This window comes from Haliaeetus leucocephalus, unplaced genomic scaffold, assembly GCF_000737465.1.
Source record: "Haliaeetus leucocephalus isolate CR32 unplaced genomic scaffold, Haliaeetus_leucocephalus-4.0 Scaffold251, whole genome shotgun sequence".
NCBI classification, from domain to species: Eukaryota; Metazoa; Chordata; class Aves; order Accipitriformes; family Accipitridae; genus Haliaeetus; species Haliaeetus leucocephalus.
Window position 1 is genome coordinate 8,772,411 of NW_010972687.1, and position 21,308 is coordinate 8,793,718.

Consider the following 21,308-nt stretch of genomic DNA (forward strand, 5'->3'; position numbering starts at 1 on the left):
ATATGGAGATGCCAGGTTTTAATTAGTAACCAATAAAAAGGTTTTTTTTTAAGAAAATCAAGACAGAAATATTGGACATGAAACTGTAAGGGCATGTTCCTGGTCCATTGAGGTTAATTTCATATTTTGTAGGCAACAGATTCCTATAATGTGATTCATAAATTTGCCACTTTAAATCGGTTGTTTATTTGCCTGTGTTTCCTGAAGTGGAACTAGTTTTACTTACCCTTTGCAGCTTGTTCAGATAAATTTCCTGAGCCAGTGTCAATTCTTTAGGTTAAATACTTTTTTCCCTCCCTTGTACTTTCTCTGCCTGTACCACTACTGTGTTTAGAGACACTGGTAATATCCCTCCTGAGTGTGTTCGGCTAGGTAAAACAGGCAGTGCTCCTGTAATCTCATCTGGTAACACAGGCAATCCATTTTATAAAATTCAAGATGCTAAGGGCTAAGTAATATCTTTTGTGGAGGCAAGAGGCAAAGATCATTGGGATTCCCATTCTTTTAATGGAATTAGGCAGCTCTAGGGCAAAAGCAGACTGCCCCGTCTGAAGTTTTGGGAAGAGTTAGGCTAATGTGGCTCCTGAGGCCCCTGCCTTCAAATAGAGCAGAGTAAGCAGGCCAAAGTTTTCATTGCATAGTACAGTAACAGGCTATACTAGAGGGATCATCTAATGTTTCATATCTAAATAACAATGAGGAGGGCTGTGGAGTATATTTTCCCCAGTCTCTTGAATTTTTCTGCCCTTCATCTGCAGCAGTTGCTCATCAGTCTTCTCCCTGCAAAGGGAACCTTTGGTAACCTTGAGCAGATACCAGTTTGGAGCAGTCCCACTGAAATTGCCCAGAATTCAGTCATTCAGATGAAAGGGTTTATGGTTTCAATCCTGCATTTGTAGATGATATTTTTTTGTTTGTTTGTTTGATGAAAAAAAAAAGTCCACTTGTTAAAATTTAAACTCGGTGTGAAAGTATTAGCTTTGTTAATTGTCTCCCAAATGTGGTCCACACAAGTCTGGTGTCCTTCAAACCAAGGTACATAGTCTGACATTGGTTAATGGATTTAGATGTGTTTTATAGTGCATTAAGATCTGAGACTGAGGGTAAACATAGACTTGATGGGTCACAGTTCTGTGGTCTGGAAAGTTTTGCATTCTCAGACTAATATTACTATGAAAGGTGAAACTATGGCTGAAGACAGAGTGTGTGAGCATGGTCACACATGTTCAATGAAGTTATGGTTTATATGATTATTAAGAGCTTAAGGAAATGTGGGACATGATGTGCTTTAGAGGAAAGCTTGAGTGTGGCAGGAATGTGTGGTTACATTTTCTACAGAGGAGCACATGAATGGAGATTACAGGTTTTCTAGTGCAGTAATGTGTGAGGAATGCATCATCCAGGTGAGTCTTGGCATATTGCAACCTGAACTTTTGCTGAGAAAGAGCTGGGTTACTGTGATTGCTCAACCTCTCTCCTTGTGCAGGCAGTCACCCCCAAATCTTCTGTTTGTGGTGCAGTAATTAACCTTACTGTCCACAACCTCATCTCTCAACTACACTGACAGATGTTTTTCATGCATCATCTGGACCATAGCATACCTCTGGCAGAAAGATATGTTTTAGTTTTTTCCCTTAAACTTAGCATGTTAAACAAGTTGGCTCAGTCTTCCTTTGACACTTTTAGTAGTTGAGTATTATGTCAGTTCTTTAGAAGCATTGTGTGAAACTTTTAAGGAGGTAACAGCATGTAGGATACAGAAAGGTTTTGAAGAGTGAAGGGAGAAAAGGATGTTAAGAGACATGTAAAACATAGTGTCATACTGTATGCATATATATGTATACAGTTTGTTTATTTTCCTTTTTACTGATATGATCTTCAATTTCTTAAAAACATTTTTTCTTAAAATTCTTGGCTGATGTTTCTGCTTTAGATAAAATCTTCAGTCGTTGCTCTTTCCCATTTTCTTTTCTTCCTGTGAGCATTTTGGCTAACCTACACAGAATTTTATCTGTCTTCTTGTGATAATCTTTTCAGTGTTTGTTTCATCATTATCCTTCAGATGATAGTATTTCATAGTCTCTTAAATATACATTAGATTTTACTTTCTGTGCTTTCTGATTCATAGGTACTGCTCATTAGCATTTCTAAAACTGTTTTCAAAAAGTAACGTTTTGCATGTTACTTCTAAAGTTGCCTTTTTTTTTTTTTTTCTTTATATGTTCACTTTTCTATCCAGCATCATGGGTTTTTCCATGGCAATTGAACTGGCTGTAAATGTCAGTCTCGACCTTACAGACAGTCTTTGAAAACAGAGTTTAGTAAGTTTAAGTAACTTTATAGTATCCTTTCGAGTAGATTTACCGTTTTCTATAAAGATGGAAAAAGTTTCTTGATCTGGAGCTCTTAATAGCAGTTACATAATTTGTAGTAGAAGCATGGAGCATTTTAGAATCAAATATCATATCTAGAGAATGAAATATTGCCAAGATAGATTTCTTTTTTTTGTTTGTTTGTTTGGTTGGTTTTTTTTTTTTACTTTCTCCCTCTTTCCATCTCAACATATTCTAAACTTAGATATGTATGAAAGTATGTCTCTAGGAATGGATACTTTAAATAAAGACACTTAGTTCACTATGGTTTTCATATCTCTGTCCTGGTTTTTCACTGGGAGAGAGTTATTTTTATTTCTAGTAGCTGATAAAGTGTTATGTTTTGAATTTAGTATGAGAATAATGTTGCTATTACACTGATGTTTTCCGTTGTTGTTAAGTAGCATTTATACTAAGTCAAGGATTTTTCAGCTTCTTGTGCCCAGCCACCAAGAAGTCTGGAGGGGCACAAGAAGTTGGGAGGGAACGCAGCCAGGGCAGCTGACCCCAACTGCCCAAAAGGGTATTCCATACCATGTGATGTCATATCTAGTACATAAACTGGGGGATGTTGGCTGGGGGAGGTCAGAATGCTGCTCGGGAGCTAACTGGACATTGGTCGGTGAGTGGTGAGCAATTATATCGTGCATCACTTCTTTTATATATTCAAATTTATTATTATTATTATTGCCATTTTATTATTGTTATTCTTATCATCATTATTTTCTTCCTTTCTGTCCTATTAAACTTTTCTTATCTCAACCCATGAGTTGTTTTACTTGCTATGCAGATTCTCTCCCCCATCTGTGTGGGAAGGAAGTGAGCGAGTGGCTGCGTGGTGCTTAGTTGCTGGCTGGGGTTAAACGACAACAGTCTCATAAAAGGGTTAATAATAGAACATGAATCATCAAGTTACAAACAGCACGTCATAAGCAGCAGAAACATACACAGTCTAAAAACCCAGGGACCCTTTGCAAATACATGTATATGCAATATGTATATGGTATACATTTTGGATATATGTTTGTGGATGCATGGGATTTATGGGAAAGAGTATAGTATGTCAAGTTTTCATTAAAAAAAAAAAAGCTTTTTTTTTTTTTGGAAGAGGATTTAACCATAGTTTTAGAGAAAATAGATACCAATGATCTTTAAAAGAACAAAGGTAGAAAAGTAGTCTTTATAATCCATATTTTCTGTATATTTCAGAAAAGACAATAAATACTGCAGTAACAATAACCATTTAGCAAAGGAAATACTGTATAAGCACTAATATCAACACTAAATACAAATCAATTCTGTTAGAAAGGATCATAACCAACCAAAACTATGGGGAAAAATCAAAGCAGCTCCTACAAGGCCATTTCTGAGATATATAAAAGACAAATTATTTGGTATTGATATTTTAGCCATAACTCTTTTGAATTTAAAAAGCATGAGAAAATACATCAAAATGGAAAGTGATTACAGAAATACATTATAAAAGTTATAATACACACTGTAGCAATTAAACATTTTATTTGGGGCTTTAAGAACTGACATTTAGGTTATAATCTTTTTCCTGATAACAGTAATTCAAGAAAAACTGTGCAAATGAAATGTGAATATAGTATATTATACATTTTATGCAGTGATTGACTGTAGACTTCTTTGGTTTCATTTGAGAAAAATGAAAATAAAATACAGCTAAATTAGATTTTTAATTCATTACTTCCCAATGGCATGATTAGAGAAACTCTGCAGAATCCCTGTAGATATTGAGTTCCCATGATAAAATAAGCATCTCAGAAAACTATTTCTGCAACTATATTAATTCTCCTGATTTACTTGTGTTAGCAAGAGCTGAGATAACATATGTTCATCCTGACCCTTGGAGTCTTTACCTCATTTTTACTAGATTCATCCATGTCCACTGAGCCTTATGTGCAAGAATACAATCACGGTAGGGTGCTTAGGCCCAGAGATTTTCACCCTCAAAGACACACACAGGGAATAGCTTTTTCTCAAGTTACTTATTTACGGCTACATAAGCATAGAGAATTAAATGCAAAAATGGAACATGATATGGAACATGAACACTAGTTTTTATCCATCTGATCTACAAGTTAAAATACTACTAGTTATTGGGGCTGGATGTGGTTTGATCCAGCTGAATGAACTAGCTTCAGATCGGTGAGATGGAAGTTGAGATGTCAATCAAGATAACATCTTAACAACATGGCAACTGTAACTAAAATAACACTAAAAATAACACTACAACTGTTTTTTTATTTTTTATTAATGTCTGCACTGTGCAGATGTACTGGCTTTTTCAGTGTATCCCCAGGTGCTTTATAAATCACTGATTTTCAGCCCATTGACAAGAACATCATTTTCATTTCTATTTTGATTTGGTCTTAAAAAGTTTTTAATGTCTCTGTTTACTTTATGTATTTTATAGCTATTTAGTCTGAGAGTGGTCTGGACCAACTCACCCACATTACTGTTGAGCTGACCTTCTTGGTTGTCTTGTTTAGCATTGTGAGTTTTTCACTCCTTCTTAATTTTACTCCCTGTGCCCCAGGACTGCTCTCCCAGATTTTATTCTCATTCAAGATACTGCAGTTGGCATGACTTCTTTGAGATTAGTATCATTCTCCATTTGCTTCATGCTGTTTATAAGGGAAAAACTCTACGGGGCTTTATTTCCCCCCCAGTGCATGCACAGAACTCCTATTATTGTTAATGGAAGTTTCATGTGCCCATTAAATTGTAAAATTTGTTCAAAAAGAAGGGAAATCTAATTGGCCTATATTTTTGCAACATGGAGGAATTTAGTTCATTATCTCTAAACTAAACCTAATCAGTACTGTCATTTCTATAGGCTAACTTTAAATATCTCCACTGGTAGTAATTCTGCTGTCTGTTGGCAGTTTTCTTCAGCGTTTGTGGGAGAAAGGGAGGAACAGTAATAAGGCATTAAAAATAAGAATTCCATCTACTTTGGGCAGTTTGTGTATGTGTAATAAGCTGTGTATAAGCTCTAAGTGGTGCAAAAGAAAAATTTTGGGATGCTACAATCACTGTGTTATGCATAGAGTTGGTATGGAGAATGTTATATGTTCTGTCAGCCTGCTTGGATATGAATGTTTCCATTCCTGGTTCTCATTCAGTTTTCTGAAATAATTGTCTTTGCTGCAAATTCCTACAAGCAAAAAATGTGTATGTTGCAAATGGTCACTAATGAATATTCTGAACCATGTCTTTTACAGGTACAATGTAGTAGTGCATATCAGACTATTCCACACTGACACCAGTGGGGTAGGCATAGCATAAAAGAAAACAAGAAGCAGACTCTGGGATACCTATTCTTTTTGGAAGCTCATGATTGGAAATATTTGGCTTTCAGAGAAGGGCTTATAAAATAGAATTTTTAAATAGGACAAACCAAAATAAGCTTATATACTTCCATGGTAATTCACCTGCTGCACTAAGAGGTAGGAGCTTCTGGATTTGGAAGCACATAGAAGATCTGAAATAGTCATGTATCTTCACTTGTTGACAATACTAAATTGGGAGGTGTCTTGAGGGACAAGAGGCTTTGCAGAGGGATCTGGATAGATTGGAGCATTGGACAGTCATCAGTGGGATGAAATTAAAAAAGTCCAAATGACGGATTCTGCACCTAGGATGGAGTAATGCTGGGCACAGGTATAACCTGGGAGAGAAATGTCTGGAGAGCAGCCCTGCAGAAAGGGATCTGGGTCTGCTGGTGGACAGCAGGCTCGATGTGAGTCAGCAGTGTGCCCTGGCAGCCCAGAGGGCAAACTGCATCCTGGGGTGCATCAAACACAGCGTGCCCAGCCGGTCAAAAGAGGTGATTATCCTGCTGTATTTAGCGATGGTGTGGCCTCACCTGGAGTACTGTGTGCAGTTCTGGGCCCCACAGTTTAAGAAGGATGTTAACGTCCTTGAATGCATCCAGAGGAGGGCAACAAAGCCAGCGAAAGGGCTGGAAGGCATGTCCTGTGAGGAGCGGCTGAGGACTCTGGGTTTGTCTAGCTTGGAGAGAAGGTGGCTGAGGGGCGACCTCGTTGCTCTCTGCAGCTTCCTGAGGAGGGGAAGTCCAGAGGCAGCTGCTGAGCTCCTCTCCCTGGGATCCAGTGACAGTATCCATGGGGATGGCTCACAGCTGCGCCAGGGGAGGCTTAGACTGGACATTAGGAAGCATTTCTTTACTGAGAGGGTGGTCAAACACTGGAACAGGCTTCCTAGAGAGGTGGTTGACACCCCATGCCTGTCAGTGCCTTAAAAAGAGGCATTTGGATAATGCCCTTCATAATACGTTTTACCTTTTGGTCAGCCCTGAAGTGGTCAGGCAGTTGGAATAGATGGTCATTGTAGGTCCCTTCTAACTGCACTATTCCATTCCATTCCATTCCACTCCATTCATGTGTTTGGGATATGATTTTCTGTCACCTTTACAAAATATTTTAAAGAAATATCATTTAACTAGAATAAGCACAATTATGAATATCTGGTACTCTGTTTGCTTTATGTACCTGAAGTGCTGGAAAAATATAAGGGTCAAAATCTGTCTTTGAGGCAATCATCTGTGAACCTACACCTAATAAAGGAGTTAGACATAATACAGAGTGATTCATGTACTTGGGATGTGTAAGTTTATAAAGTCCATAAACTCCCTCCTGCTACTGCTAGGTGCTACTTGTATTCTGTTTTCTTCAGAGTTCTGCCTCTATGCATACCATAGGCTGAGAAAACTCATAGCCAGGTGCTGCCTGAAGCCAAACAGCATCTAGAAAGTAATTTATTCCAGGTCTCCAGTAAGGTCTAGTGTGAAAAGTGTTCTTGGTGAATGTCTGAAGATGGACTTGAAAAAGTAATGATTTTTTTTTTAAAGGTGTTATAATGAGCTGTCTGCCTTTTATTTAACAATGCCTAAGAGCATTTACTGAGACCAAAGTGATTTATCTGCATTTCCGAGTTCTCAAAGACTGCTACAGACTCTAGTTTAGAGGTGAAGTGTAGGGACAGGAAAGTGCTACCCACTTTCCTCAAATGTGCAAAGTGTGGTTCATCAGAAAGACAGCAAGAAGCATTCTCCAAGAATTCTCTATATCCCTTCTGTACTACTGTGACATTAATCCAAAAAGGGGAGGACTGTGTTTCTGGATGCTGCTCACAAAATTCATCTGGAATTTAGATTTGACAGTCTTGGTGGGAAGTGTACCAGTATTTACTGGACCAAGAAACACAGTTTGAAGAACTCTTTCCACCAAAATACCCTTGAATTTTTTTTTCTGGAAAATGAACTTTCTTCCCTGTTGCTTCTTTGTTTGAACCTTCCCTACTTCTTGTTTCCTGAAGAGAATATTAGGTGAATACTTCATTATACTATGTTTAAAAAAATGGGCATTAGTGGCTTGGAAGAAGATAATGAGCCTTATTTGATTCTTTGAAATAATAACTGTAGGCATCTATCCTCAAAGGTTAAAAAAAAATAAAATAAAATAGAGAAGGTCAGCTCTCACATGTATGAAGCAGCTTGCCTGGAAATAATGTAAGACACAATAACAATTTAGAGCTTTCATGCTATTAATTATACTCAACTCCCATGCAGTAAGTCTGTGTTTAGATTTCCATGCTGAAGGTTGTGACTCTTCCCTATTCTGTATTGGAGATCCCAATGTTTGACTCAGCTTTCTCGGACTGGCTCTGTGGAACTGAACTATACACCACAGCCCCAAAACCTAGCCTAAAGAGTGTCATTTAGCCCTTGGAGTGGTTGAGTCTAAAAACTTTAAGGAGAAAATCAAGTACTTTTTCTGGTAGCATATTATAAGATTTTCAATCATGATATAATTTTTTTTAATGAACTCAGAGATAAGACAGCTGGTAATAATATCATATACACCACATGAGAAAATACATTGACAGAGGAAAAATGGTTTATTGAAAAGAATAAATAAAAATTAATACTCATAAAGCATTTTTCAATTCTGATTCATGTAATGTCTTCTTCCCTTCTGTTTATTCTTTTCCTAAACTTCAGGTTAGCCTTCCCTTAATTACGCTTGAACTAATCAATATAATTTTCTCAAAATGTATGCAATTTTATTAGTGAAAAGTGATATTTACACCCTGATTACCCAATCATGTTTTTCTAGTTCTTTTTTGTTCTGTATTGATATACAGAACAACTTATGCAAAATTCACTACTTGCTAGTATTCATAGTGTGTTTAGTTTATAATTAGAACACTCAAACTTGTTATTGCAATTGATGATGTATATTAGCTAATGCATGTTGTGTGTTTATTACCTCAAAAAAAAAAAAAAAGTTAATTCTACAATTTAGAAGCTAATGCATGGAGAATTATTTAAAAACACTTCTGAGTTTTCTTAAGCAAGCAGGATTATATTGCTATTTGAATAAATCCTCTAAAATATTTTCATAACATTCTATATGCAGTCTCAACCAAATATGGAGCCAATGAAAGGTCATATGATTTTTATTAAATAATTAAAAATGTACTTTACAGATTATAATCAGGATTGGTGATTAAAACTGTTATTTGTGTGGAAAAGTAATTCTAAGTGGTCTTCTTTAATTTAGAAAAATGAAGGCCAAGGCACACAACAGCCTAGCCTTTAAAATGACAAATCCTTGTATTTTTTTATAATGGGCAAAAATTACTGTCTGACTGCTTAGGTGATGTGAGATGTCATATACATCAGGGTAATCTGAGGCTACAGGTTACATAAGAAACTGTCATTCATATTCAGGAAGGGTTGAAATCTAGCTGTTACACAAAAATAACAAGGCAAAACATGAAGGGGGAGAAGATACTGAATGAGGAAATATCCTGCTTTGCAGAATGGAGGTGTAAAATGGTGTCCTGGAGCTATGTTTTAAAGACATTATGTTCTCCTCTCCTGATCCTGATTTAGAAACATAAAGGCAGATTCTCAGTCGATATAAAGGGTATTAGTATGTTGATTTAAACAGAGCTCTACAGATCCACGACTGAAAAATCTGCTTCTTCTCAAATTGCTGTCAAATGCCTGTATAAAATTCTTACCAAGAAAAGTAGGAAAGGTTTGTTATGTTACAAAAAAAAACCCCAAAAACCCCAAACAGTGATGGAGGATAGAAAATAGTTGATTTAGGATAGCATGGTAAATCCTCTGTTTTGCTGTGAAGTATTTTAGTCTTTATTTGATAGTTATAACATAATAGAAAAAAATGAAGGAGCGATAAAGAAAAGGGGGTGGAGAAAATAAACACCTTTCTTTTCTCTAAAGATGGTGCAGAGATTCTGAAGAAATTATAGGACAAAATAACCTGTTTTGTCTTCTCAGAAATCATTGGCTCTGTATTTCCTTGAGGAAAATAACTCCCTTGGAAAAGCAGATTTCCAAGCTTATGGCTGGAAAAAGAAGCAGGACTATGCCATTTCCTTAGGGGACCAAGTTCTTCATACTTAATTTCCACAAATGTTTTTGCATTTATTGGTGTGAATGCTGATTAAATTCAATTTTAAGCTTGAATAGTTGTATGTTGGCCAAAAGCAAGTTTCTATTTATTTATTTGATTTTGAAATTTAAACCTTTTGTGATGTTGGTTAGTTACATATATCACAGAATAGAAACAATGCCACTTGAGCTGCACAATTAATGAGCACAGCTCCAAGCCTGAGCAGTCATCATTGAAGGACTACATGAGGAGAAGGAAGCGTACGCTGCAGTGAGGCTTGAGTGGTTCTGCCTAAATAGTGCAGACAGTTTCATGAAAAGTTCATGAACAGAAAAAGACTAAATTGTTTGACTGCATGAATAATAATTAACTATTCACCCACCTTTGTAACCGAGACCATCTGGCTGACAATTATGGTAGGCAAGCTGCTGAGAACACATTTGCAGACACTATTTCGAAATCAGAACCAGAGGTTTTTGTACAAAAAATTTATGTATTCATGTGACTAATGTCCTACTTTCAATCTCTATAATTTTCTTGTCTAAGCTACAAGCTTCAGATCTCATTTAATGTACTTTCTGCTGATAAGCTGGTCAGACAAAATGTGTTTTTGCATATATGAGATTTTTGTCTTTGGCATCAAGCTGTGCTTTTTTTTGCCTTAATATAAATCACCTTCACTTTTAGGAAAATGGAGACTTACACTTTAACTACAGTTAAAAAAACTCTACAGGTTAAACAACAGAAAAAGTCTTTCCTAAGGCTAGCGTAGGAAAAAGAACAGAAAATATCTACTCAAAGTATATAAAAATCCAGTCTTACAATAGTGTTCTGCTCCTTAAAGATACCTTTGAACCATTTAACTGAAATAGAGAAGAATTTGAGACAGTCACGTACGGTCCAAAGCTCCTAAGCTGATAGAAGTTGTGACATTCAGAAACCATGTTCTGTAAAATTCTGTGTGTTAAATGACTATTTACATCTGATAGGAAAAGGTGAGATGGAATAATGAGGACATGGCGATATGAGATTCAAAGAAATGGTGAAAGAGTAGGCAAAAAAAGGTGTATGAACAAAGTGATGGGAACCTGAGGTAAACATTATAATACAGCAGAACCTGTAGGGAGGGCAAGAAGGAGATGAAGACCTTGGTGAGCCCATTTACAGTAGACCAAAAAGAGTGGATGAGAGAGTGGAAAAGATCTAGGTGAGGAGGGGACCAACTCCTAACGGTAAGTATACACAGGTTGGAAAAAATAATTCATTAAATTCCATTGTAAATTTAAGCCTGCAAGCAATACCTGCAGGTTTTCTGTTAGCTACAGATAACAAAAACTGATTTAAACTGGTATGTTGAGAAATAGTATAATATTTAGGTGGTAGTGATTCAATAGTGTAAAAGTAGTTCCATGAGACTTCGGTCCCTGACGGATCAGAAAGTTTTGACCTCATAGAGGGATAATACAATATTCTCTGATAAATTCAGTGGGGAATAGGAAAAGATAGGAAAATGTATGTATGCAGTAATAAGAATTCAGAAACAAATGATTGCTGAAGAAGTGGCTTGTCAAATGTAAAGGCAGCACCTGTACAAAACCAGCTTGTATTATATCTTTTGCACTGTATTTTCTGTCTGTATTTTTGACTGCCCCATGGGTTTTTTTTGTGCTGAAACACCTGTATTAAAGTGATACTGAAATATTTCCTCTGAGAAATGTTAATCTTAAAAAAAGTAAAAAATACTGTCCTGCAACAAGGACAAGATGTAAGTGTGCTTTTGCAACTGGAGATTAAAGTTGTTTGTCCAAACTGTAGTGGGATAATTAAGGTTACCATATTCTCACAGAGTATTTTTAATGTAATGTTTCAGTAGTGGGAAAGTAATTATTAAATACAGCTGGAAGAAAATAACATTTTGTTAATGGTACCAAGTAGCATGTGCTTACTTTCCTGGTTTGCTTGATCAAAGCTTTCTGTGATAATCCACTCTGTAGAAATCTTTTGTACCTGGACAGTTCCTTGTCATGCACTTCCGTGGCACAAAGGAATAGGAGCCCCCTAAGCAGGTGCTGGCCAGGGTGTGCTTCCCTGGGGAGTGGTACATGGAGAGGTACAAGGAGCGCAGTTATATTAGATGTCAGCAGTATTAAAGCTAACAACTGAACTATTTTTTTGTAGTGAAGAAACCCATAAAGGGTTCAGCCATAGCATGCCTGTTTAGAGGAGTCTTTTTACCAAAAACTTATAGTTCATTTAAAGAACATAGGCAGGGGGTGAGAGACAGAAACAGTGAGATGAAGTGACTGTTTTCTACCTGGATCCTCAGCAGTTACATGATTTGGTAACTTAGAGAAAAATATTGTAACAGAAATGTCTCAATTTGCAGCACTCCATTTTCTCATTGATTTCTTTCACAGAACTTGTGATGTTATGGCACTCGGAAATCATATTTATAGTTGTTCTCTGGGCAAAAATACATCACTGTCAGTGTTAATTTGACAAACTTTTCTGGGCTTTTTTTCTTTACTAGATTTATCTTAACCCTCGTGATGAGTAAGAGCCTTCACAGTTTTATTTTTTCTTAATAATTATTTCTTATCTCAGTTCAGCACCAAATCTCTCCATATATATTTAATTTTATAGTAGCATTGTTTTAATGTTTTAAACTACAACTGTTCATGCATAATAAATATGTTATCTAACCTTTAGAAATTTATCAGTTGTTTTTCTATGTAGTTCTTGGTAAAGTCAGTTATTGGTCGTAATTAATAAATTAATAATTCAGAAAGGACATAGAATTATAAATTATAAATTGGCAGTATACAAACATCAAAAAATGATGGATCAGTAAAACCTTCTAAAGTGTGCCATCACCATTATTACCCATTTTACCCTACAAAGTCCTGTTTATGTTATTATAGTTAAAAGATAGGATTGTTTTATGAGGCTGAAATCTATGATTGTGCTAATAGTTTTGTAAAATAGGCTTTTTTAGAATAGCAATTACTTTCTATTTAATAAATGTAAAAGGAAAAAAAAAACAATAATATGTGTTTTGTAGTCTTTTCTCCAGTAGTTTAGTTAGAAAATATGTTTTTGACATGTCTTTCATGATTTAACAAAACCTCACTATGAATATCTAGGCTGTGCATGCTTACAGGAGGGAGAGAAAAGCCCAGAAGAAAAATTATAGAAGTGTTTCAGATTCATATAACACATAGGATGTTATAACAATTTTTTTTTTTTTTTCCATAAAACAAGCTTCTTAAATGTGTTCTTCTTTCAAAGTCATCATTAGAAATATCATGATGGCTAAGCAAATCCAAAGGTACTAATACAGAAAAATTTAGACATTGATACTACTGTGATACCAGCCTCTTGCTTTGGTATCTGCCTATGCAGCAGCCTCTGTCCCCTGCAGCAGGATACACTGGTGGAGCATGCCCAGTTAGGGAAGGAGTGTGGCTGTGGTGCAGAGTGTGGAGCAGGTGGTGGGAGAGCAGGGGGATGAAAGCAAGGTAGGTGCAAAGAACTTCTTCAGTACCTCCTTTAACTGCAACACCCTCCTCCAACTGCGTGTAGTCTCAGAGGCAAGCTCTGGTTCCCAGGGCCACTGGTGCACAAGGAGAGCCTGGGCAGTGAACGGGCTGGTCCAGGAGAAGATGATGAACACCACATCCTACAAGGCCACTGGTCCCATTTGCGGAAGGTGTAAGTTTTGCTAGAATGCGAAATGATTTTTTTAAAAAAAGTATTAATATTGTAAAAAAGTACATTTGATTCTATTTTTAAGAAGATATTTGAGTCCTTTGATATTTTAACAAGAAATAAATCCACTAGTCTGCAGGCATTTTAAGAAATATCATTGTTAACTGCTCAGCTTTCACTGACACTAGCTTGTCAGAGCTCAGCATTTTCAGGTATGCGTGTGTGTACACCTAACATGACTCGAGAGAGCGCTGGTAGAACTGGCCAAAAGAAGTGCTCAGATAATAGTTGCCAATGGAGGTTAAACAAGAACAAGGCATCTTCAAGGATCTGGTGTTGACTAATTTTTGAACTTGAGACTTCAGCACTTTTGAAGATGTATCCTGGCTGACAGCATTTTAATAGCAGAAGAAATTGCTGTATCAGAGTATTAAGTGTACAATTTCCCTCCACTTTTCTTTTAAGAACATAATAAATGCTGTTTATTTGGGGAAGAATGTTCAAAATCGTGCATTGGAGGGAGCTACACTTGTTTGTTAAGAGTTAGGCCTGAAAGGTTTCTTGCCTCTGCAAATCATTGTCAAGTCTTTTGAACATTGCTAAAATCCTAAATACAATCCTAAATACAAAGGCACGTTTACTTGGGATGTTTTACTTTCTGCTGTTTGTCAGTCCCTATCATCTTCAGAACATATTGCCAGAGCAGACCTAAAATCAGCAAGGGAATGAAAGATCTTGAAAATGCTTAAGTAACTTTAACCTTGTGTGCAAATAAACACCTTCTTTTCATTTTCATATGGTGATTCACATTCAATATCCTCTCCAGGACTCTAAGCCCAGTCCACTTAGGTTATCCTAAGTTTTAGGCAACATCCTAGTTCCTTTAGCCTTGTTGATGAAACATCTGCTGTATTTTATGAAATCAGGTCTTTTTTTTTTTTAAGGTTCCCATGTGGATGATGATACAACAGAAACTGAGTAACTATGAATTTCATAGAGAGTCATTCATTGAATTTATACATGGATATAAGCATTGACTTGCAAATAAGAGGTGGCAGAATAAGGTTATAACTATGGACTTTTTAAATTTCTTAATGTTAATTACCAGAGTGGTCAAAACAAAAGCTGCATCCACAAAAAGAGCAGTTGGGAATATGTCCTAAGCTTTTTTCTTACAATGTAAGAAAACCTGTTCTGCCTTTTAGCTCAGCATTTCCAGTAAATTCCTAAGTACTTGTGATCACTACAGGAAGAAAGCACAGCTATAGAAATGCAAGACACGGTCCAATACAAGCAGTATCTGCAAATTGAAGTCCAATGTTTAGCTTTCTTGAACATGACCTGGTGATAATTTTTATTTATCTATTTATCTTTCCATCTCAGGGAAACACATTTTACACATTAACTTGACATTGTGTGTAAAATATGGGGGTGGGGTGGGCTAGCAACATTTATTATTTTATTGCTGCTGTAATTGATTGCACTGACTTCTAAAACCTTATCATGTTATATTCAGGAATGGCCCCAAACCATTTGTCAAAACCATCATAAACCTTCCCGCCACTTTTTAGTTGTCAAAAAACTTGCTAGCATGTCATGCCATTTGATGAGAGTGGACTTGAGCACAGCTGAGGAAAAACAAACAAACAGAATTTCCAGTTCAATATTTCCAGTGTGCAGGTATTTTCTAACTCCATACATTTGTCACATGTATTTGGATGTCAACGAGGACTTAAGGCACTGTACTTGCAATTCAGGGAAATTGGATTCAGAGTCTGAAGCTTTCTTAAACACTCCAATAGATTTGCACCTGCTATACATTACACATTTTATGTACATATTTCAAGTTCTGAGGATTCTAGTTAACTTTGCATGTATATTTGAAAACACAGGAGGGAGAGAGAGAGAGAAACTGCCCAAGGAAGGTCAGTTCCTTGTGCTAATCTCTGGCAAGTGTAGGAGACAGCTCTGGCAACATTAATCACATTAAGAGCAGCATGTATCAACCCGAAGGGGAACATTTGCTGTTTATTGGGATTTTGTAGAGATAATGTGAGTACTGCTGGCTTTACAGTTAATAGGGATTGCATAGTCTCACAGTCACCATATTCAGTTTCTGATATTTCCAATGTCTAAATTATTTATTACCGAAGTCTATATTCACAAGCATGATGCCATTTCCTAAAGCTACTACTGCAATCTATGATATTTAATCAGCCTTTGTTGGACTGTGGGACTCAGCTTCCAGAGTTTACCCATCAGGTCCACCTTGTCCTAGCTGGAAATCTGTGACAGGCACACCCACAGTGCAGTTATCTAACATGCCCCAATGTTTTATCTTTGCCTCTCTCTACTCTTTCACCTCTCTGCAGCAACTTTGGCTCCTAGATTCCGTGTTATCACCTAATGCTTCAGTTGCACGAATATGTGATGTAGTGCAAGGCAAGCAGCCATACAATATTGTGCTCTGTACATGCATTTGACTGCCTGTATCTCTTTTGGTTTTCACTTTTCAAAGACAGACCCCATAAAGAAACAATATGTCAGACCCTGAGGTGGAAAGTTTTTTGGGGGACAGGCTTCCTCCATTCTTTTGCATATGTGAAAAAAAGGTTACTGGGGCCAGGTTGCCAGATTTATTGTGCTTATTTTGACTGCTGTGGAAAGGTAACTGAAATCAAACTTGTCATGTTTTTACGGGAACTGACAAGATTGCTGCTTACCCATCATGAGAAGCAAGAGCTTCTCCTTAGCTTATGTAATTGAAATAAACCTGCTGTATTCCAAATAATGCTTTTTTTTTCTTTTGTTTGTTTTTTTCTCTTCTTCTTATTTTCCATTCCTAGAAATGCCAAATGTATTGAAATGTTTAGGTGTTCAAAGTACAATTATATATTATAGGGTGTACAGACGCTATATATAGCGTTTATACCTATCTCTCTATATAGGGTATATATGTCTATATGTCTATATCTATAAAGGGTATGTATATATATATAGGTATATATGTAGGGTGTGTATATATACAGTATACCCTATATTGCTTAATTGTACTTTGAACACCTAAGCATTTCAATATATATATAGCAAGTGTGTGTGTATGTGTGTGTGTATATATATATATGGAAGATATAATACCTAAGTCAACATTTTCCAAATTACTTAAGCTGCAAACTCTTGAGTACAAATTTGAGTTTCTGTAGTCTTTGCAACAACTGATTTGATTTTGGAGAGAATTTTGAACAGAAATTTTCAAATGGCTCATAAAAAGGCGGGTTGGTATTGGAATATTTGTATAAGGTTGAGGAAATAAGAAAGAAATAAGAAAGAAAGAAAGAAAGGAAATAAGAAAGAAAAAAAGCACATCTAATCTACTTGAAAAGAAGAACTTAACCCACTGTAAAACTCTGTGCATCTGCATAAATTGAAATCAATGGACTGATTTTTGAGGAACTTGCTGTTCTGCTGCCATTTCAAAACTCAGCCTGTTCCTGAAGGACTGCACTCCTCAGGAAGCATTCCATGCCAGAGCAGGGGAAAAGTGTGTGGAGGAAGGAGCAGCAGAGAGGAGCTGTTATGGACTGAGGACAATACCCATTCCCCTTCCCCCTGCATTGCTCAGAGCAGGTGAGGTAGAAGAGTTGGGAATGGAGCAAAGCTGAGCCTGGGGCTGCGAGGGAGGTGTTTTAGTTTCTGTCTTTCTCAGCATCCTATTCTATTTTTAACTGATAATAAATTAATTTCCCCAAGTCATGTCTGTTTTGCCCATGAATGATTTCCCTGTCTTTTCCTCAACCCATAAGCTTTTCCATCTTATTTTCTCCTCATATCCTGTTAGGGAAGTGGAGTGAGAGAGCATTTCGGTCGGCCCCTGGCAGCCAGCCAAGGTCAACCCACCACACGTGGCATGGTGTCATCTTGTTACTTCAGACTTACAAAGTTGACTTACTTTCCTTGAAAGCATTATTTTAAGAATCACTGCAGGCTGAAAGAGATGGAGAAATTCCTGAGAATCTGCAGGTAGACTAAGGATGTCTTTTGGAATTGATTTCAAATGTGACATCGCAGAATCATGATGTTATGCTGGTTTAGCCACATAATCAAACACAGTGTAGACAGCATGGAACTACACTTACGTCAGTCTTGCCATGTGGTCCAAGACTGCTGTACTGGAAGTAGAGGAGAGCATACAGGTGGTGAACAGAAAGCAAGCAATAAATGGAGTTCTGCTGTCAGCCAACTTGACAGCTTAGACCTGGTGTAAAGTAAAGGCTACCCTTCTTCCCCTGCTCAGCAGTAATTGCTAGTTAGTGCATAAGATCATTTATCTCTAAGACTCCTCCTTAAGAATCACTCAGGAACCTGAACTAGGGAAAACTAGTTGGGAAGATGATGGCATAATGGAATAAGCCACTGCTATAAAACAGACTTTTATATAAATGTTCCAGCTTTGAACCTGAAGGCTAGAATACTTGCCTGCAGCTAGGTCCACATAGGAAAACTTGCAGTGTTAATAAAATACCCTGTAAGTGTATTTCTGAGAGGTGGAATTTCCTTTTAAATTCAGGAGCTGCAGATGAGCTCTGGGAATCCACCTCATGCTGAAGAAGAAAACACAATCATGCCTCCTATCTTTTGTGTGCTTCTTCCACAAAAAACCCAAAAGTTTTAATTAACTTTCTCCTTCACCAGATATTGTGATAAATTTAGGCCCTTCTTTTCAAAATGTGCCTTTATGATTCTTCTATTTAGGAGTGCGCTGTAGATCCTGAATGCAGAGTATTTTTTAATGTTGAGGGAATGGATGTGAGTTAAGATACACTTTCCTTTAGACTTTTTTTTTTTTTTTAAATTATCTTTCAAAGGAGCTTGCATCTTCTTAAGCAGACTACAGGAATTGAAGTGCTCAGCTGTCTTTTGAGATTCAAATTCTCAGGTTTTCCCATTTGATTTGTCAGTAATATTCTCTCCTCCTTTTAAGACTTTACATATACAGATGAAAAGTAACTGATGTCTTCAGTAGTTGAAGCACCTAGGATTCAGTACAAGTATTGCTTTCTGCCTATCTTTTCTCCTTTGGCTTTACAGTATATGCTACCTTATAAATACTATTATTTTCTCTCACACTTTTTAAGAAAAACTTGCATAATTTTTGTAGCATTCATTTTCTATTTTACCCAGCAGCATTATTTTTGTTACCATTACCGCTGAATTTTCCTGAACTATTTTAACTAGACTGCATTTTCAGAAAGGCTCATGCTGTTAAATGGTACCACATGGAGGCCCACTTTAGTTCTGCCCCTAAAGGCTGTGTGGCTGCCTGATTAAGCTGCCTCCTTCCAGAATTCCTCTCATCAGACCCTGTTGTTTTATGTTTTCTGTGCAATTTTATCACCTGTACCAAATTCAGTTTTGTTGTTCTGATTGAATGCTCTTTGGAAATGGTTGGGGGTTTTTTTTCCCCTTGTGAATTTGAAGTTTATTCAGCTGAGATAGGTTTCCAGGCTTTCTCAATGAATTTAGAAGTTGCCTGAGAAGTCAGACAAAGCTAAACTGATCCAGAGGTGATTTCTAGGTTGAATGGTAGTTTACATCCTCCTTGTCAAGTGTTGTCATTAAAAAAAATAAAAAAAAAAATTCTAATAACGAGAGAAGTTTATTCCCACAATTTATATTCTGTATAATATCATTTGTATTTTATATGAGCAAGAGAAATAAGATATAAATTTACTTTGTACAGATATTTCTAGAGTTGAATACCACTGTCCTATTCTCTGCATGGTATCTTTGATAATAATACCAGTCTTAATTGCAGGTATGTTGGCTAGTACTACATGCTGATCATTTTGAGTCTCCTTGTAACGAGCTTGATCTCCTTTGCCTAGCATTTCCTAGCTTTTTTTTTTTTTTAAATTTCAGATCTATTCCCTTATTAATGAGAAAATAATTGCCCCTTTAAAATGAATGGAGCTACTTAATAAAGTTCAGCACATGCTGAAGTACTTCACAGGAATTATATGCAAAGTATATTGTTGTATATGTTTATGGAACAAGACATTGCTTTGTTCTGAGGGGTTAACTGTTTTCTTTTCATCTTTGATTTCTTTACAGTCAGCAATTCTGAATTACTTGATGCTTAAAATTATGTTCTCTACCTTTCATAAAGAAGAGGAATGCACAAATTCTTTCAGGGAAAAATCTCCAAATGTTTAGATCAATGACCCTTCCATCCTCCTTGTATTCAGCTATCTGATCAGTAATCTCAGGGCAAAAAAAGTGAATTTAGATAAATATTAATAATTATATATTACCTGGATAACTAATAAGTTCACCATATTTTGATTGCTGTGTAAAATTTAAAGTAGGATATATGCTGATTTGCAATGCATGCCCTAATTTGCTGAAGTAGAGGCATATTACAGGGAAATTAAAGATGTGACCGCACAGGAAAGAAGTTTGTGAAGCAAGTGAGGTAAATGACAGTATCAGTGTTGTAAATTGGCCTAAATATTTTGTGGTTGCCACCTTGGGTATAACATATCTCTAATGTTGTTCCAGAGATATAGGTTCTCTCTACTTCCATAGAATGTGTAACTAAAATTGATTAAATCAATAGGGGGAAAAAAGGTGCTCTGAGCAACAGAGAGATTTTTCTTCTGAGAAATGAGAAATAACATGCATTTTTTATTTTGTTTTACATTATAAAGCATTAAATAAAGAGGCATGGTTTTTCATTTTTCTGTGTGTTATATTCTATATGGGAAGCAATTCTTTGCTAAACTAACAGATTACTCTTTCACCTACCTGTAAACTGAAATTAGGGAGTGTCTTTTGGGACAAAGGGAAAGGGGAGAATAAAATCCAGATGTTTCCAGTGTTATAACAGTGGATGAGGAGCAAAAGATGTAATTTAGATGGTGTGTAAAATGCTTCAAAAATTGAATAATGATGCTTGTAGAACAATCCCAAAGGGGATTTTGAATTCTTTTATTTTGGCTGTCCTGCCTGAGATACCAAAATTCAACTTTTAAAATATATTTGAAAAATATTCCCCAAACATCAAAGTGCTAAATCATAATGGTATTTTAAAGTGAGGTTGCCATGTCCAATGTGAATGTTGAAAAGCTATTGTTGACAGAACAATGTTAAGTAACGAGGTAAGAAAGAACGTACATTACTAGGTATTCCACTTCCAAAAGGTTCTTTTTCAGAGTCAGGTCTTGTTTCTTTTTCAAAGTGTAATTTTCTTGGGGTCTCTTCACAGCAGCCGCTTTCTGAAACATGTTTTATCATACATTACCTACAGGTTTGCTAAAAGACAGAAGAAATGCCTTAATCAGGAAAGGATTTTGTACTTGTTTTCTGTAGCTTTCTTTAGTATTAAATAGAATCAGTCAACTTAAAGTGTTTAATCTTTTTAAAACTTATTTTTTCATCTGTGATTCAGAGTGTATCTACCAAGTTGCTGCATGAGAAGAGAAAGGAAATGTTGGTTAGGTTTTACAGAACCAGGCAGTGAACTTAAATGATTCAATTCCTTAGTAACTCTAGACTTGGAAATCCCGGGATAGTATTTTCCACAAGATCCACCACCTTTGAAACATTGTTCCCAGAGTGTCTGAGAATGTGAATGAAAAATAATGAAAAAAAAAAAAAGGTAATTAATAAATCAACTTTATTTTATTTTGATGATTCTTTTGTATTCTTCTGATTTCAGGCAGAACAACTGAAGGAGAAATTCTCTTACAGGGTT